Source organism: Ctenopharyngodon idella, chromosome 10 (assembly GCF_019924925.1).
Source record: "Ctenopharyngodon idella isolate HZGC_01 chromosome 10, HZGC01, whole genome shotgun sequence".
Taxonomy (NCBI): Eukaryota; Metazoa; Chordata; class Actinopteri; order Cypriniformes; family Xenocyprididae; genus Ctenopharyngodon; species Ctenopharyngodon idella.
Genome location: NC_067229.1, coordinates 14,024,215 through 14,045,332, shown reverse-complemented (window position 1 = coordinate 14,045,332; position 21,118 = coordinate 14,024,215). Strand labels below are relative to the sequence as shown.

General features: G+C 37.6%; 1 protein-coding gene across 1 annotated transcript in view; it reads right to left on the bottom strand.

The window, feature by feature from the left end:
* The window catches only part of elfn2a (extracellular leucine-rich repeat and fibronectin type III domain containing 2a), a 125,106-nt gene extending 107,424 nt beyond the window's left edge, over positions 1-17,682 (bottom strand). Inside the window, exon 1 of the mRNA XM_051911082.1 lies at positions 17,580-17,682. The gene's annotated coding sequence lies outside the window, so the exon portion shown is untranslated. The remainder of the gene's footprint in view (positions 1-17,579) is intronic.
* Positions 17,683-21,118: the final 3,436 nt, after the last annotated feature.

Sequence of the window (21,118 nt, the reverse complement as noted above, 5' to 3'; positions counted from 1 at the left end):
GCACATGCTATGCCTGGAGGCTGAGAGGAGATTGCAGTGCACCGTCATGAAATTACCTCTCCTCATGTGTGCTTTGAAAGTTAATGAGAGAGACGCAGAGGCTCGGGGCTTCGTGAGTGATGCGGAGGAACAACAGAGCTTGAGGAATGATGGATCTGCTAACTGTGGCGTCCACAGGAAGTGATGACAGGAAATGGTGTTGCTGATGCATGTAATTTATGTTTGAAATACTTTCTCATTCACCAGTTTGGCTTTAATGCATTCAAAACATTGATCTGATGGTTTCGGCACCCCGATAAGGCAACTTTTAGCTCAACCAGTGGCGTGAGTTTGGGGTGGGACTATCTGTATGAGCGACCAATCACATTCATAAAGATTTTACAGAAAACAGCCCGTCTAGTCTCTTTCCAGTCTCCTTCAAAACAACAGCAAGGATAATTTTTCTCCGCCGTTCAAAATGTTCAGACGGGGCTGCCAAGCTACAGGAAGTGAGAACACAGGAAATGGCTATGTGGATTTCGTAGCTGCGTAGCAATTGTTCTCAATTACACTGAGAACAATTGTTCTATAACTGTGAAAGAAAGAAAGAAAGAAAGAAAGAAAGAAAGAAAGAAAGAAAAAAAAATAAGAATTATTATTATTATAGAAGATTATTATTATAAATAATTTATATTGTCATTATGTTTTCTGTGTTTATTTTTATCAAGATTTTGGCGATATATGATATATGACGTACAATATATATGATATACAATATATGATATTTGATATAAGATATGATATGTGCCCCTGGACCACAAAACCGTCATAAGTCGCACAGGTATATTTGTAGCAATAGCCAACAATACATTGTATGGGTCAAAAATATCGATTTTTCTTTTATGCCAAAAATTATTAGGATATTAAGTAAAGATCATGTTCCATTAAGATATTTTGTAAATTTTCTACTGTAAATATATCAAAAATGTATTTTTGTGAGTGGATATGTGTTGCTAAGGACTTCATTTGGACAACGTTAAAGGCGATGTTGGTTCCACTTTTGCTGCCAAAACAGCCCTGACCCGTCAAGGAATGGACTCCACTAGACCCCTAAAGGTGTGCTGTGGTATCTGGCACCAAGATGTTAGCAGCAGATCCTTTAAGTCCTATAAGTTGCGAGGTGGGGCGTCCATGGATCGGACTTGTTTGTTCAGCACATCCCACAGATGCTTGATTGGACTGAGATCTGGGGAATTTGGAGGCCAAGTCAACACCTCAAAATCTTTGTTGTGCTCCTTAAACCATTCCTGAACCATTTTTGCTTTGTGGCAGGGCGCATTATCCTGCTGAAAGAGGCCAAAGCCCCCAGGGAATACCGTTTCCATGAAAGGGTGTACATGGTCTGCAACAATGCTTAGGTAGGTGGTACGTGTCAAAGTAACATCCACATGGATGGCAGGACCCAAGGTTTCCCAGCAGAACATTACCCAAAGCATCACACTGCCTCCAGCTTGCCTTCTCATCATAGTGCATCCTGGTGCCATGTGTTCCCCAGGTAAGCGACGCACACGCATCCGGCCATCCATGTGATGTAAAAGAAAACATGATTCATCAGACCAGGCCACCTTCTTCCATTGCTCCGTGGTCCAGTTCTGATGCTCACATGCCCATTGTTGGTTCTTTCAGGGGTCAGCATGGGCACCCTGACTGGTCTGCGGCTATGCAGCCCCATACGCAACAAACTGCGATGCACTGTGTATTCTGACACCATTCTATCAAAACCTGCATTAACTTCTTGAGCAATTTGAGCTACAGTAGCTCGTCTGTTGGATTGGACCACACGGGCCAGCCTTCGCTCCCCACGTGCATCAGTGAGCCTTGGCCGTCCATGACCTTGTCACCTGTGTTTGTTTTCTCACAATCTTAACTTAAGGTAACAAAAGCCATTTCTAAGCATGATATTTAGCCACTATATTGACTCATGACGTGGGTCAACTTCATTGCCAACTAACTCAAGGGATCAGGACATCGGCATCTGTCAAACATCAATCTATAAGCATGAAGATGAAATAATTTGTAGTGGACCAGGAAAATGATGAGCAATGCATTTGGTCATCATCATATCGAAATTATACAGAAAAACTATTATAGTGAGAAAAAAGTACAGAACAGAGAGACAGTAAGAGGTATGGAGGAAAAGTGTGGAGCCAGACAAACTCATACACACACATAGAGAGAGAAAGAGAGAGAGAGAGGCAGATGTCTGGATTCTCTGGCTGGTCTTAGACTTCTCTCTAATTGCCATGAGTCAGCCTGCACCGGGGCTGGACCTTACACCCACAGACACACACTGAACGAGACAAAAACACACACACACACACAAGCCTCACCGTTTCACCCAGCCATGGCGTGCCCGCCATAGTGAACAGACAGTATCTCTGTGTAAGCCTCTTAGTATGCAGTGCGAGATGGAGAGAGTGTGTGTGTGTCTGTGTGTGGTCAAAGCTGGCCAAGGAGTTTGCATTCGTTAATGAAATTTCAGGGGTGATGTTGACAGCTTACCAGTACATGGATGTATTTGTGTGATTATGACACCAGGGTCTTGCGTCTAGTGTCCTCTATGGTGAAAACATATCAGAATCGCCAAAAAAAAAACAGACTGCTATAGATGACAAATCACAAAAAAACACAAACACATTTGAAATTGAGTAAACAGAATGATATATTTTGATTATAACCTAATTATATTCAAGTGTAGATGACAATTCCAAATTAATAAAAAAAAATGCACAAAAATAAATAAAATACACAGAAAATAAATGAATAAAATACAAAATAATAAATAAATTCATGATAAATAAAACAAAATAGATAGCAGGGGTATTATTATTACTAAAACTTAAGTAAAATTTTAATATATATATATATATTTTTTTTTTTTTTTTTTTTTTGATTTCAGCTAGTTGCCAAGGAAACATTTCCCATTTGCATTTAGTTTAACTTGATGTACTAAAAAAAAATAAGAATTAATAAAAACTATATAGACATTTAAAAATATATATATAAAAAAGACAAAAATGCACAACAAAATTACTAAAACTTTAACTGAAATTAAAATGAAATTGTAAAATATAAACAATTTTAATTCAAAATATTAATTAAAACTAATAGTATTTGGATGGATGGATGGATGGATGGATGGATGGAAGGAAATCACAGGTTTCTTGACGTTTAGGATTCTGAAATGTCAGTTCCACTAGGTTTTGGAGCAAAGTTAAACGCATTGCCCTTCACTTCTTCAGGCACGCCCTTTCCTCAGCAGCTGTGAGATTTAAACCACAGAACTTTTGCACTTTAGACATTTAACCTTTCAGCTACAACCTCTATTAGTCACAGCCTCATTGCAAATGAGTCAGATTTTTTACACTTCTTTAAGCTCGGAATCAAATTCACCAAATAATAATAAGTGGAATGCGGATATTTAAAATGGTATTTGTGTCTGTGACATGGAGGGCACTGCATTGTTCAATACAAAAACTTAATTTTACAATTAATACTAAAGCTTGTACAGTATTGAACACAATGATATTTTATTAACAGAATTTGGGAGGAGCAGGTTCAGATAATCAACCTAATTAGCACAAGTGGAGAGCATTCAGCTAATCAATTCAACCAACAACAAGAGGTATATATACACTGCAGACTTCTTTTATCAGTTTATCAGCATCCCTCCTCCACCCCATCTCCTCACTTCTAGTTCTATCTATTATTACCACATCCGGGGGCAGTACTCTGGGATTAGGCCAAAATTCTGAGCTCGGAGCCATCCCCCCCGGACAGCACGCCAAATACGCATAACTTTACATATTATTTAATTATATGTACATGTGAACTAGTGAAATAACAATCCAACTTTTGTGTTCACCCATGAAATGTTTGGGGGTAAAATATCATGAAGTGGAAGGAAGCAAACACAAAGTTTCTCAGGGGAGCGCAATAGTTTTGCAAAAGAACGCAAAATGTTTGACGAACGAATGCAAAGTTTCTTTTGGGAACACAATACTTTTGCAAGAGAATGCAAAGGTTTTGCAAGAGAACGCAAAGGTTTTGAGAAAGAAAGTTTAACAGGGGAACGCAATAATTTTGCAAGACAACGCAAGTATTTTGTGAGCGTATGCTAAGTTTCTTGGGGGAACACAACAGTTTTGCAAAAAAACGCAAATGTTTAGAGAGCAAACTCAAAGGTATTGCAAGAGAGTTTCTCAGGGGAATGCAATATTTTTGCAAGACAACAAATATTTTGTGAGCGCATGCAAATTTACACAACACAATTCTTTTGTGAGAGAACACAAATGTTTTGCAAGAGAACACAAAGGTTTTGTAAGAGAACAAAGTTTCTCAGGGGAGCGAGTTTCTCAGGGTTTTGAGAAAGAACAAAGTTTAACAGGGGAACGCAATAATTTTGCAAGACAACGCAAATATTTTGTGAGCGAATGCAAAGTTTCTTGAGGGAACACAATACTTTTGCGAGAGAACACAAATGTTTTGCGAGAGAACACAAAGGTTTTGTAAGAGAACAAAGTTTCTCAGGGGAGCGCAATAATTTTGCAAGACAACGCAAATATTTTGCAAGACAACGCCAAGGGTTTGCGAGAGAAAGTTTCTCAGGGGAACACAATTTTGTAAGACAACACAAGTATTTTGCAAGAGAACGCAAAGGTTTTGCAAGAGAATGCAAAGGTTTTGCAAGAGAATGCAAAGGTTTTACGAGGGAAATTTTCTCAGGGGAACAATAATTTTGCAAGACAACGCAAATATTTTGCAAAAGAACGCAAAGGTTTTGCGAGAGAACAAAGTTTCTCAGGGGAACACAATAATTTTACAAGACAACGCAAATGTTTTGCAAGAGAACGCAAAGGTTTTGCGAGAGAACAAAGTTTCTCAGGGGAACACAATAATTTTGTAAGACAACGGAAGTATTCTGTGAGCAAATGCAAAGTTTCTTGGGGATACACAATAGTTTTGCAAATAACGCAAAGGTTTTAACAAAGAACAAAGTTTCTCAGGGGAATGCAATATTTTTGCAAAACAACAAATATTTTGTGAGTGCATGCAAATTTCCTTGGGAGAACACAATAGTTTTGCGAGAGAATGCAAAGGTTCTGCGATAGAGTTTCTCAGGAGAACGTAAAAATAAAAGACAACACAAATGTTTTGCGTTTAACTCTGTCCAGTTGCGTGTTTTACACAACTTACTGCAGACTAGATGCCTCAATAAGCCTACAAAATTATTTTTTATCCCTGACAGTAGTTCACAAGTTCACATATACATATAATTAAATAGAGTAAGTTATGCGTATTTGGCGTGCTGTCTAGAGGGAGGACTCAGAGCTCGGAATTTTGGCCCGAACCCAGAGTACTCCCCCCGGTTGTGGTAAGAATAGATAGAACTAGAAGTGAGGAGATGGGGTGGAGGAGGGATGCTGATAAACTGTCAAACTAAGGTAAGTCTGCTGTATTTATACCTCTTGTCGTTGGTAGAGTTGATTAGCTGAATGCTCTCCACCTGTGCTAATTAGGTTAATTATCTGAACCTGCTCCTCCCGAACTTTGTTAATAAAACATCATTTATAAATAAAAAATGTTAGGTCTACAAAATTTAAATATAACAGCTATAAATATTTTAATTTATATATTATTTATATGAAATATAAAATAAATTATATAGATTAATATATTGAGCAGTGCAATATAAAAACAATGCTTTTGCCTGTAGTGTCTTGGCATTGATTCAAATCGGGAGCTCAAATGAGGCAGGAGGTGAAATCTCTGTTTCAAAAAGGGTTTGAAACTATTGAGACGTTGAAGCTTGGTCTCTCTCTCTAAGCGAGATAATCCACACCTCATTCTCCCCTGCCGCCCACTCTCATTCCTGCGCTGGGGGACCATCTGCTGTTCCCAAACCTCTAGACATGCCGTCAGGAAAAGAGTCAAAGAGACAGGCAGACAGAAAGACATGATGATTCAACTCCCCTGAGGTTTCACTGAACACCAGTCTGCGCTGCCTCTCGCATCTCTGCAAATCTATAAACGAGTCTTTTGAAAGAAAAATAAGGACTGTAAATATAGGGAAGACATGAAGGATCATGCGTTTGAACCTTCAGATCAGAAATCAGGTGCAAAACCTGCACAATAATGTTGATGAAGAACTAAAGGCCAACAGTTGGCCAATGGGCAATATCGGGCCATTTTTGAGCGTTGGCCAGCCTAGTTTTTTCGGTGTGTTCCGCACCGTTGGTTCAAGTCGGACACCGTCTGGGTTTTTTGGGCCGATTCAGCATGTTGAATCGGCATCGGGCCATCGGTGAAAGAAAAAACTCTGACTGGCTGTTCAGCATAGCAAACAAGTCAGTGCATGAGAATAAAAGAAAAAAGTGATGAAAGAGAGCAAAGAAGTCAAGACAATACAGACAGAAGGCTGTTACAATTTTACGTCATCTTACCTGAGCATTCAAATGCACAAATATTTCCATAAAAACATGAGCCAACGGGAATGAAGAAAGTGATCAGCGTGATTGATATTCAAAATGGTAAGCATGTGCTGCTATGTAAACTGTTTGTATACCTCCAGTCCTAGTTTCAGTTTCCCTTTTTGAATGAATACCTGTTGAAATAGACAGATATTTACTTACACACGCAGGCGCAGAACGCACGTGCTAGTTTGCAGTCAGCTGTAGTCTGTGCTGTGTGTTCAAGCGCAGCTTTTTGGCCAAGACGCAGCTGACAAGAGGCAACAACACAGTCGGCTTTCTTTGCGGCTAGTTCTTTGATGTCTGGTTGGTGTGTCCCAGACTGAACTAGAAGTTGGTTCAGTTCAATTTGGTGTTTTCCAGGGAGCGATTTTTAGTCCCTTACTTTATGGCATTTACATTTTTCGCCCTTGGTCAGCTAAGTTTATTATTAATATTATTATTATTAGAAGTACTGACACTACTAACTTACAGCTTTTTCAAAAGTTTGACCATTTCAAAAATAATGTAGCTTTTCCAGTACCCACTATTTTTCCCATGAGTCGCAGGTGTAGTATGTACTGTATGTTGAATAGCAAAATTATTGCCTGCAATTGGACTGCAAAAAACATCACATAAAATCCAGCTGTGTAGTAGCAGGGGAAGCTTGATTCATTTTAATGAATCAGTTCATTTGGATGGTTCATCGCAATGAATCAAACGCAAGTTTTACTGCAAAGCAAATTGAGGTAATTAATTGAGAAATCAGTCGGACATATGGTTCATTTTGTTATTCAACCAGTTTTACATTGCTTTTGTAACATATATAAATAAATATTTAAAATAAACTTAGTAAAAATATAAAAATATAAAAAAAGTAAAAATGTAAAAAATAATTTATTTTGTTTGTGCGAGTGAAAAAATATGTATATATATAATTACAATAATATGTATTGTTTTGTAGCATAAATATTAAAAATAAATTATAAAAATATGTTATATAAAATAAATTATATATTTATATATGAATAAATATGTATATATAATTATGTATTGTTTTGTAGCATAAATAAATATAAAAAATAAATTATAAAAATATAAATCATATATAAATAAATTTGTACAAATATATGACATATATTTTTATAATTTATTTTTAATATTTATTTTTGGTACATGCCATAAATAAATATTAAAAATAAGTTATAAAAATAAATTATATTTATACATTTTAATACATATATATATATATATATATATATATATATATATATATATATATATACACACATATATTTATAACTTATTTTTAATATTTTAAAACATCTGAAAAGAATTTTACACGCATATAAATGTTGCTGCACAAACAAACAAGTCAAGCAATGTGTGGCAATGTGCTATATAAATAAATTGCCATTGCCATTGCCATTACCAAGCACATAAACACACTTTCTGCAGGTGGTCATGTAGAAAGAGTGATGAAATAAGAAAAGAGGAAGTGTTGTCATGCAAAACAAGATCCTGTCATGTGACAAACACTCTCCTTTGCTCTCCTCCAAACTCACAGCACCAATACACAAACAAAAGCACAATCTAGAATAGCCCTTACCAATGATAAAATTACTGTAGCACACACCTTGTGACTTATGGATTTGTTTTTCATTTTAATCGCACCTAAACCAACATGTGGAATCACATGATCATTTACAACATCCATTATTGATTGACAGCTGCCATGGTGATTCAACCAGTTGGTCATCCATGGGTGTCTCCATGGCAACATCTCTGGACAGACAGATTCACCAATTGGCCTTGGCAAGACCGCTCACCCCCTGCAGACACGTGTGATTGACAGGTGAGAGGGTGAAGAAGAGGAGACTCTTGGCAGAGGAAGCAGGCATAAGTGACCAGTGACAGATTTAGTAGAGAAGACGATAAACGAGACACAGAGACAATCGACAATGTTCTAATTGAAACTAAAATATTTTAACTTTTACAAATTGGCCCATTCACTTCCATTGTAAGTGTCCCAAATTTTTGCAATCTGGCCTTATTTAGGGACTAGAACATCAAATACTTTCCTCTTCTTATTTAAATAACCACCTAGCAACCACCCCGAACACCTTAGCTACCACATAGCTACCAAGCACTCAGAACAATATTGAACCTTCAAACGCACTTTTAAAAGTTCACAATTATCTCTCCTTCTTATTCCCACCAATTACAGCACCTGATGAAAGCACATCCACCCGCCCATGAATTAACCTCAAGAGCTAATTAGCGAGCTCAAATACATTACCATCTCAAACACGGTCGTGATGACGGGAAGAGACTTTAAATGGCTTAAATAAATAAATCAGTCACGCGTGGGTCACATCCTGACTTGTTAAGATGTGATTTAATGAGGGTGGGGCGGGCTTAACGAAGGGGGGAGGGTGTTTCTGCCCTCTGATGACTAATTATGAAGATGATGATAATTAAATACCCCAACTCAGGGATGTGTATTATCAAATCATGCATCTCGACTGGAGGGTGGACATGAATGCACGCAGTTATTACATGAGCACGGAGGAACGGAGGGAGGAACTGTTTACATACTCTTGAGGACATGCAGTAGCATGTGGACAAATACACAGATGCTCTCATGTCGTTCCAAACCAATTATTTACCCACACGGTATTACAGGCTTGAAATTTAAGACGTTATTTCCTGAAGATCTGCCCATCAGTCAATCGATATTGGGGGGGGGGGGGGGGGGGGGGGGGGGAAGCATGAAAATGGAGGCTGATATACAAAATACAATTCAGTCATTGCAATTGAGATGTATAATTAAAGACATGGGCTTACATTTCAACAGCGCTCTAGATTTTCAATCTATTCATCAATAAAATCACTTCAGAACACTTGAACATATGCTTAGTAGGCTATACAAGCTATCAGGTATGAAATTAAAAAGGGCTTCTCCAGTGCGTCCATTACCCATAATTATCATTACAGCACATTTAAAGCCACAGATGTGATCAGCTATGAGATGGAAACAAATGCTGCTTCAGATTCAATTTAACACAAATGAATTCATGCAGAGAGAATAAAAACTTCAAAATGACTCATATTTGAGGTGATCTTCCCATCTCAGGGAGACGACAAAAAACATGCAATGATTGGACTGGGTCTCTTTTCTTCCCAAATCTCTCTACTCTCGAATATTTAAAATCATGTTAGTAATTGTAGCCTTGCTTAAACTGTTCAGAAGAAAATTAAATTGGGGGGAAACTGAAACAGAGGAGACCGAGCAGAAGGAAAGACTTTAGTTAGGCAGTTTTCTGTTTCTTTTTAAAAGCAAGTTGAACGTTCACAAGGGACTAAGTGTTGAGAAACTTTTTTAACTTCTCAGAGAAACAAAAGTGACGGGATGCTTAGAGGGAACTGTGAGCGTGTACAAGTGTAAGAGAGAAACCTCCTTGCCCCAAGCGGTCTACTTAAGATTGTTAAAACATTTCTGAGGTGTTCAAAGTTTCACTTTGAGTGTTTTCATTGAAAACAATGTTATCTTGGTTTATGGTGCATTAAGTTACTGTTCTTCGAAGTGCCATTTAAAAAAAAAATGCAACTTCAAAACCAATACCTAAATTCTATTTTAAGGACAGGAGCATTAACTTCTTTATTCAGACTGCCTCAACATGCCATTCCAGGCAAATTGCTGTTCAGTCAGAGCAAATTAAAATGTTAAATGTGAGACATTCAACAGTCTAAGAGAACTCTTATTTCTTGAACAAACAGTAAATCATTTTAAATCATTTTAAATCATCACTATTAGCTTATAGTCAGACTTCATCCATACTATGTCATTTTATCTTTACTGACCGACAGTGCTACGTGCATTATTAATTATCAGAATTAACAGAAATTGTAGAGTTATACACTGTAAATAGCCTCCGGGGTTCTTCAGGGCCGTGTCTTGGGTCCTACTGAAATAGTTTGACATTATGACTATATTAGACACAAACTGAAGTTAAATGCACTCCAAGTCTCAGATATGCATGTCTACTGAGTAGTATGGGTTATTGCGTTGCTCTAGAGTTTACTATAGACTTTGCTTAGTTGTAAGAAGACGTACAAATAAAAAGCTTATGTTGCAGTGTCTCTATATTAAGGATGTGCAAAATTACATAATGACAATTAAACTATTTTTAACTTGACAGTTAAAGACACAAAAACAAATCAACAACATCAAAAATGTTGGATTATAGAAACAAATGAATTTTGAGACAGCAATTTTTAGCATGCGGACAGTTAGCAAACCAAAATGCTCTCTTAGAAATATGGTCCCTGGTTGGGAAGCACTGCTCTAGGGATACACCTTAAAAAGGTGAAAAAAACAGATCTCATTTTTTCTCTTTATCTGTAGTGCTAAATGTGGAAGAACAAACAAGTGTGCACATTCGGAAGAACTACCAATATAATCCTGACACCATCATCACTAATGGTCAGTGACCACAATATCATTGCTAAATCCATAAGATTGTGGTAATTGGCCAAACTTCTCATGTTCTGATTGACCAGTCGGAACCTTTCATACTTAAAAAGGCAGCTGCAAAATATCCACACAAAAAATGAAGATAAAGAAAACAACAAATCTCCCATTTTTCACTGGCAGTTGACTAACTGCTGCAGTACTGACTAAAATAATGTCGTAGACAAAGCCCTTGTTATACAAGAGAGTGAATGGGGCTTTTAAAGGTTTTCTTCATTGTCATCTCTCAGTGTGGGAGAAGAAGAAATGGTCAGAATGGAAATGCACTGGGACAGATCTAGTCTCAGATAAATTGACGTTCAAGTGTGAGTGTGCATCTACGCACTGCTGGCTCCACCCTCGGCCCAAATTGGAGCTCAGTCACACCTGATTTCTTCAACGCCGCCAAGCATATGCGCAGATACCGGACCACACACACCTTATTGGCTACAGCATATTTCCTCCTCTGAGCTGGGTGGCTGCACTCAGAAGTCCAAAATCCCCACTGGCCCTAAGAACTGTGAACACCTTATTGATTATTTTCACTTTAGATTAAAAGCCATTAATTGCCTCCTCTCACTTGCTCTCCCTTCCCTCAGTCTATCACTATTAGTAAAGCTGTCTTATACTGTTCAGACTATAGTCTAAAAAAAATAAGATTCTAATTAAAACCAATAGGGTTTTACAGCTTGATTCCAAAGCAGGACATTTTAGATTTAAATTTATGATGCCATAATAGAACCTGGTTACATGGTTCTTCAGAAAACCATATGTATTGCTGCAGCAAACAAGGTGCTTCCCTGTTAGTAGATCATACCTACTGTAGATCAAACCTGAAGAACCTATGTAACATCAAGAACGTTTCAAAGAACAAACATAGCCATTTCAAGATCTCTATTTAGTGAATATTTGCAACAATACAAGTTCTAAAACAAATGAATACAATATGCCAAATACTCTAAGAGAAACTACAAGTTAAACTAAGAATCTTAGAGTTTCAATATGAAATAAGTCATAAATGTAACATCAATACTTGTCTTCAAAGAACCACACAGCCACACCAGGAACCCTAATGAAAAATTGGTTCTTGATAAAAGCATGGCTCTTTGCTGAACTTGAGGTTCTACAAAAACATTCTAGAACCTGTTACAGAAAGAGTTTACAGAAAGATTAACTCCAACAAGCCAAGTTCTAATATGGAACACTGTGCTACAACAACAGATCTAAAAAAAAAAAAATAGCCAAGAATCAGAGGGATCTTGATAAAACCTAGAATCTAGAACTTTAAGAGTTCAAATATGAACTTCTAAATATTACAAAGGTTCAAAAATGTCATCAAAGACATAGTCTTTACAGAAGTACAGTCAACTCAACAACTCTATATAGAGAGACATGGTTCTAAATACGATGGTTCTTTAGAGAACCATTATTTTTTTTAATCTACAGTCTATAAAATGCAACGTCAAGTACGTTTTCTAATCTACAGAAAATATTTTCTGAAAATAAGGTATTACAAAGTACAATTAAAGAACTCTTTCTTTTTAGAAAAGATTCAAAGGAACTTCAATCAGGCCATGTTCTAACATGAATCTTTTACCACAACATACATTCTAAAAAACTGATTACCATACGGGAAATAACCAATGGATCTTTTTAGAACCTCTATGTTCTACACTCTTTAAAAAAAAGTTCCAAAAGGGGGTTTTCAGCTCATTATCCCTAGACAACAACCAAGTTTGATGATAAGACCAGGGTGCAATGGTAATAAAGACATTAAGAACACATATTTGTAGAACCAGTTAACAACACACAGTATTGTAATAGCATGGAAATTAATCACACTCCCCAAATGGAAAATACAGTCATTAATATTCAGAATGTTCATTCAGATTTGGTATTCGAGAGGCTGTAGTAATTGTATTATAAATTAGAGAGGGTCAGTTTGTCTTTATTGGCAGGCACGCTTGGGTCACAGACAAATGAACATCAAAGTACGGATTGTGTGCGTGCTCTTCCTGTATCTCGAATCCTTTCGTCTCACTTGCTTTTTCATGCTTTGTATCTGCCCCTCTCTATGTGATCTTGATATGAAATAGATCTACCATTGACCAGCCTACTATATGCCTATAGCTGTCATTATGCTCCTGCTGGCAATATTGAATTGTATGTGTTCAGTAAAACAGCACAAAGAGAGTCCCGTAGGCAAACATGCTGGGGTGGACGCGTGGGCATAAGTTCCTATTTAATTTAAACACACCGACTCTCGTGAAGGTGGACCTTTAAACAAGCAGCCGCGTGACTCACTTCAGGCACCTGTGGATGTGTCTAAAATTAGGCCGCAGATAAATCAAAAGCCTGCAAACCAGGTTGCAAATAATGAAGTCACATACTCAGCATAATCAGCTATTTCAGTGTATTTTATTGTACGTATCATCATTTTTCCCTATGTATTTAACATGCATACATGATAATCTGAAAATTTAAATAATAATATGCATATGATTTTAATTAATATTAAATATTAAATTAAATCAACTTGCCAACTTTTTGTAGGTAGCCTATACTATGATTTAGATCGCCTCAAAAAAAAATATTTTAATCAATATTAAAATTAAATATTTAATAAAATAAAAAATAACTTAATATAAAAAGGTTAGAAATTGTTACATTTTTATAGTATAATATGATTTATGTCGCCTCAAAATTGCCATTTCATTTAAGCACAGTGACTGGCGTGAATGTGCGCCTTTGAACAAGCAGCCGCGTGACTCAGTCCTGGCACCTGTGGATGTGTCTAAAAAAGGGCCGCAGATAAATCAAAAGCCTGCAAACCAGGCTGCAAATAATGAAGTCACATACTCAGCATTGCCATATGGGGCAAATAGGCTTTGGCAGTGAGGGGTCAATTCATCATCTTTAAATTCATCCGTTGTGGTTTAACCCAAGACTTGTCCAAACCATCATTAAATCTGCTGCAAGCACAGCGTAAAGCCAATGCAAAATCAAAATAAACCCTATTTACTTTATTCCTGGTCTTATTGTAGAATATTTAATGCATGTTATTCCTCCATCATCAAAACAACTTACGCCTCAAGAATAACTTTCCTTTTCGAGTGACGTCACTAAGAACTAGCATTTTTAAACTCCAACCCTTTTTATAATTTAATCCATTTCTAAAGGATAATGAAAGCTTTACGAATCTTTTGTTTCGAATCAGCGGTTCAGAGCTCCAAAGTCACGTGATTTCAGTAAACGAGGCTTTGTTTACGCGATCCGAACCACTGATTCGAAACAAAAGATTTGTAAAGCTTTGAAGCAGTGTTTTGAAATCACCCATCACTAGATATTATTGAAAAGTCGTTATTTTTTTTTTTTTGGCGCACAAAAAGTATTCTCGTCGCTTTATAATATTAAGGTTGAACCACTCACATGAACTGTTTTAAATATGTCTTTAGTACCTTTCTGGATCTTGAGAGGTTCGGTGACATTGCTGGCAATAAAGGCCTCACTGAGCCATCGGATTTCATCAAAAATATCTTAATTTGTGTTCTGAAGATGAACGAAGGTCTTACGGGTGTGGAACGACATGAGGGTGAGTAATAAATGACATAATTTTCATTTTTGGGTGAACTAACCCTTTAATGACAGTCATCGATTCCATACTAACATATTTCCACTGAAGAAAATTTGATGTATAATTTACTATTCACTTTTATTTTACTATAGTTACTGGTGAAATTCACTAGCAATTTCTGAGTAAAAACTCAAAGAAACACAATGACAGCACAATTAATCATTTGAAGCCATTTCTTTTACAACTGATCAAAGAGTCTTAAAGACACCATGAAATCAAAATTGATAATTCTTATTTTTATGAAATATTGCCATATTTATTATAAATGATTTATTTGTGCACATCTTTTTTTTTTTTTTTTAATTCACATGCCCTCATAATATTTAATCAAAATAACTTCCCCTTCTTCTTGCAGCGACATCTCATCTCTTCTCTTTTGAGCGGGACAACCTGTCACTCACATGAGATTGACCAATACCATCCAAACCACAAACCACAACCATCCAACCATCCAATCAATTCCCAATTGACAAAATCAAGTGCCGTCCTACATTTTTTCTTCTTCAAGAAGCCGTTTCACTTGGACATACAGGGGTTGGACAATGAAACTGAAACACTGGCCAATATAATGTTGGAGGATTCGCGCCTATATATGCACGGCCTGGTGGCCAATCTTCACTGATTTTACATTCCATCAGTAAGAGCAGGATGTGAAGGCTGAATTAGCAGAGCAATATCACAGCTGTACAAAAAGTATTGCAATCCACATAACATAATGGGAGACATATCAGGGTTCAAAAGAGGACAAATTGTTGGTGCGCTTCTCTCTGGCTCATCTGTGACCAGGACAGCAAGTCTTTGTGGTGTATAAACAGCTATGGTATCCAGGGTAATGTAAGCATACCACCACATCGGATGGCCCACATCCAGCAGGAGTAACTGTTGATGCAAGAGGAAGCTGTCTGAAAGGGATGTCCAGGTACTAACCCGAATTGTATCCAAAAAACATAAAACCACAGCTGCCCAACTCACTGCAGAATTAAATGCGCACCTCAGCTCTCCTGTTTCCACCAAAACTCTTTGTCTGGAGCTCCACAGAGTCAGTTTTCATGGTCGGGCTGCTATAGCCAAACCTTTGTTCACTCGTGCCAATGCCAAATGTCAGTTTTTATTAGTGCCAACAGGGCAAATTTTGGGCTGTGGACAGTGTGAAACATTCTCTGATGTGTCCACCTTCATTGTCTTTCCCACATCCATGGGAGTTACGGTGTGGAGAAGCCCCAAAGAGGCTTAACACCCAGACTGTGTGGATCAAGGGTGGATCAGTGATGGTTTGGGCTGCAATATCACGGCATTCCCTACTGTGACTGAAGGACTACCGAACCATTCTGGAGGACCATGTGCACCTAATGGTTCAAATATTGAACCCTGAAGGTGGTGCCATGTATCAGCATGATAATGCACCAACACACACAGCAAGACTTGTGACAGAATGGTTTGATGAACATGAAAATCAAGTTGAACATCTCCCATGGCCTGCACAGTCACCAGACCTAAATATTTTCGAGCTACTTTGGGGTATTTTAGAGGAGCAAGTCAGAAAACGTTTTTCTTGACCACATAGTGATCTGGCTACTGTTCTGGAAGAGGAATGGCTCAAAATCCCTCTGGCCACTGTGAAGGACATGTATTGTATCTGTCATTCCCAAGACGAACTGATGCTGTATTCCACCATACCAATAAATTATAGTGGTATAAAACCAGGTGTTTCAATTTCATTGTCCAACCCCTTGTCACAGTGGAGAAGAAAAGATATGGTATCTTCTGTTTCATACCAACTTTAATATTTTTTTTTTAACTGTAAGACAAAAAGGTGAAATTTTTATTGCAAATGTTCCTATAGGCTACATTAAAATGCATATAATGTGAAGATTGAGAAAATTTTATATATGATGTTTTCATTAATAGGCTATAATAAAATTAAAATAAACAATTTGATATAGAAAAGGTAATAGCATAAATTGTCAAATTTTTGTAGTATACCAACATATAAATCGCCTCAAAGTTGAAAACCACCGACTAAAGCCACAGAACTCGTTTTTTCGTAGATACTCGCGCTGCCGCTGTGTGCTGTAATGAAACAGGTGTGGTTGTATTGTAGCTCCCTAATCACATTGATTTCTCTCCATGCTGTGGTAAAGAGCTTTCTGGAGCCCTTGCAGTGGGAGCTATTCTGTCTTTTATCAGTATTCTGGTGTAATCGGCGGCTGCTGTTAAAATGACAGCGAGTCAAAGCGGGGACCCCAGGCTTCGCCAGTCGCTGCGTATTTGTGAGGTTATAAATCAAACGATGGCGCTCTCCCCCGTCCCGTATCTCTCCCAGCACCCCCTCTCTATCGTTCATATCCATCAGTACGTTTCATTTCCAAAGACAAAAAGATAGGGCTAGGATGAATGCATGCCACGAAGAGACGATTCCCAAAATGATTCGCTCTTTTATTATAGAAAAACTAGAAATACTACAAAAAGTAGACAAGGATAGAGCCTTTCCTTTTGCACTAAAGCACTTCTTCAAGCCAGCTACAGCCAAGAAAGCAAAACACACATGCAGTGAGTTATTATATGACTAGAAACAGCATAATCAAGATCATCTTCACGTGAAACTGCTAGAAAAGAATATCTAAAGTCTATGAAAAATGTCAGTATGTCCCGCCGTGGGTTTTTATAAATGCCCTGAATCTGCTGATTCTGCTTTAGAATGCATTTTAAAACCTTAACATCTTCTAAAACTCTGATAGTGTCTGAAAAGATCTGATAAACCCGTGTTATCTTCAGCTGAAGGATGCAACACAGCTCACCAAACCCCTGCGCACACAGATCAGCATGCAGGTGGCTTTCCAAATGAATCACTTCTCATCAATGGAAAAGATATTGATTTTACAAAAGAAATCGCACGAGCTTGGTTTTACACAGAAATGATTTAATTCAAAGACTGCATTCCTACCTCTGTTGCGGGCTGTTCCTTTGACCACGTATTGCTGCGGAAAGGCAGTTTATTATCCCTTGCCAGCGCTGAGGACTCAGACCGACGGAGATACGGACTGAGCTGGCGAGAGAGAACGAGAAGGGGAGGGGGGGAATCAGTCCGATTCCTGAACGAATGACTCAATGACTCTAACTGATTAATTTTAGTGAATCAACATCATACAACTAAACTAATATAGTCCGATTTGTGTGTGTGTGTGTGTGTGTGTGTGTGTGTTCTTATAGCCTAGCCTATACATGGTTTATAAGGACACAAATGTGTATAATGACATGGGTATTACAACGTAAACATGGTTTATGAGGACACTTCCTGTGTCCTCGTAAACCAAAAGGCTTCAAAAACATACTAAACGGTGTATTTTTGAAATTCAAAAAATGCAGACAGTTTTCTGTGATGGGTAGGTTTAGGGGTAGGGGTAGTGTAGGGGGATAGAATATACAGTTTGTACAGTATAAAAACCATTACGTCTATAGAGAGTCCCCGTAAACCACATATACACGTGTGTGTGTGTGTGTGTGTGTGCGTGTGTGTTCTTCGGTTCTTTTTTGGTGAATCAAATAGCAACATCGCGACCAAAGCAAGTCCAGTTCTCGAGCTGATTCTTTTTGATGAATCACTAAAAACGTACAGCGGTTTGATTCACGAATTAAAGAATAAATCTTCTATAGCTAAGCCGCGCAATGGGAAATGGGAAGTATTGTGGAATGTTATGTTTATTTTTGTTGGTTTTCTTTGTATACTATGACATAAATACCTATAAATAAAGTAAAAAAAAAAAAAAAAAAAGAATGACTCTTCTAAGGCTGTTCTTTTTAGTGTTTTAAAACCAGCTGATTCCCGAACAAATGACTTTAGAACCTGATCTTTTTAGTAGCCCAAATCAATCAACAACATACAATATGAACCGCGCTTTCCGAAAATGTTCTTTTAGAGAGCATTTTTAGTGGTTACTTAATCTGTCTGCAACTAATTTTTTGGCCATGAAACTCCAAAATAAACCAAGAACCGCTATAATGTTTGATGACTGATTGTTCACATGACAATGTGTAGGCCTGAGTCCCTGTTGAAAAAACTGCATATGCTGGTTAGGTATGTTTTGAAGCATGGAAGCTGGTTTAAGCTGGTTTATGCTGGTCCTTAGCTGGTCATGAGCTGGTCCTAAGCATCTAGCTTTCCAGCACTTAACCAGCATAAACCAGCTCAAACTAGCTGCCATGCTTCAAAACGTACCTAACCAGCATATGCTGTTTTTTTCAACAGTAAATATAGGCTACACATAATGCGTTTTATTGCAATAGCCTCTTATTTATTTAGGTTATATAAAAAAGGAAAAGTAGCCTACATTTTTTCATAAAAGTATTTATATTTAATGTATGGTCAAATTATTAGAATGCATTTATTCTACCTCTGTGCCACAAATTTCCATTTAAACCTTTTGTAATTTATTTTAAATATTAAATGTACTGTGTCTGTATCTCTGATTTGTTATATCTGAAATGATCCAAATATTATGTTTAAGACATAATAAGCACTGATCATAGGATCATATAGGATCATAAGAACCCATCTCAGATAATGATGAAAATATTTAATGCAATACGTTAGGCTATTTCATTTATTGCAATGCCTTATTTCTTTACAGTAAAGTGGAAACGAGACACATTTCCATATCGCCTCCAAAGTACGTTCTTAATGCACATAAAAGCATTTCACATAAAGCTTCAGGTTCTTGCTCGTTGTCTTTTCTATCGGCTACCAAACGCATCTGTTTCCCACTCTGAGCACGTAGAGCGCCTCTGTCAGCGCGTGTCTCTCCGCGCGCGAGCGAGCGCGCGCCCACACACAAGCAGGCAGAAGCCTTTGACGTCATAGAGAGGCACTCCGCCAGTGCTAAATCAATCTTTCACGTGAATGACTGTGCAGCTCCCCCTCTGGCATCCTGAAACATCCTCAGAGAGATTTCAGGGCTGAATTTAGGCTCATTGACAAATAAACTTGCCTAGTGTTTGTCTTTGCTGGACATGTGTGAGATTTTGATGACCAGTATGTGTACAGTATGTGTAATCGCCCTGAGAAGTAAACTACCCAGCTAGCAGAGAATTTTATACAAGTTCTTCCAGTAATGTTAACAGAAAGCTTGTTCAAAGTTATCTTTAAAACATTATCAAAACATTGGCACAAATACGTTGCAAAAAATGTCTTCGCAGCCATCAAAATCCAACATACAGTAACAAAGCCAATTTTAGTCACTAAAATGGGGGAAATATCTACATAACACTGCTTCCCGTTCCTTCTTGTCTATTTACTCTGGATGCCAAAGTAGTAAAATAGTATAGAGTGAGGACCTATAAACACATGCGCTCACAGATAGCAGAGAAGCTTTGTCGTATCTGGCTTGATGGATTTACACACTTTCTGCAGGATCAATGCTACTGATGCAGGGACTCACAGGATAGCTTCTATAAAGATATAAGCTCCCTCAAGATCAGGAGCATAAGCTTTTAGGAGAATGATGTGCAGCTGTAGGAACCAGAAATGAGCTTTCTTTTGCGTCATTGCAGCTTGGGTTAGATTTGAGATTCATTTGGAGCTGGAGGTTAAAGGGACAGTTACTCACCCTTATGTCAATCCAAATCTGTACTGAACACAAAAGATATTTTGAAGTATGCTGAGGTCCAAACAACATTGGACCCCATTGATGTTCATCATATAGACAAAAAAAAAAAAAAAACATTCTTTACAATATCTGGTGTTCCACAGAAGAAGGTCATACTGGTTTGGAAAGAAATAAATCACTGTATATAAATAATGCTTAATTTTCTTTTTTGGGTGAACTATCAATATAGGAGGTCAAAGGTTGTCCTTAAAGGCTATGCAAAGAAACATTCTAGACATTAAGATTGAGGAAATTCCTCTTTTCATTAAAAATATCTTCTATTCCAACTCTTTATAATCAGCCAGCTGAATTTCAGCACCATGGAGAGTTCCACAATGCTTCAGGACATATATTAAGCAAAGTAAAAGACACAAGGGCTTCATAGCTCTATGGATACTGAAAAAACACCAATACCATTCTGAAAACATCTAGGTTTTACTGGCAGTCCCACCCAAACCAGCTACAATCACTCCTACAAGACCAGCAATCACAGACATTACTTCAATAGACTATCAAAATTACTGCCAGTACCAGCTTGCCTAAAGTCCAAAATATACTCAACCTAACCCAACCTTGAGGTCTAGAAGATTTACTTCAACTTGCCTCCACCTGCAACCATCTCAATCAGCCTGACATACTCTATTAATGCAAAACACTGTACATTTTAAAGCCATTACATCTGTTTTTCTGTTATTAAGATCTTAAAGAGCCCCGTCAGCCTTGGTATTGGTTTTTTGCTTAACCATGTTAATCCCTGAGACAATCTCCTCAATTGTTCCCTCACTACCCTGCTCCACACAACAGGGTCAAGCACAGACAAATGATCCCCACTTTAAGACAA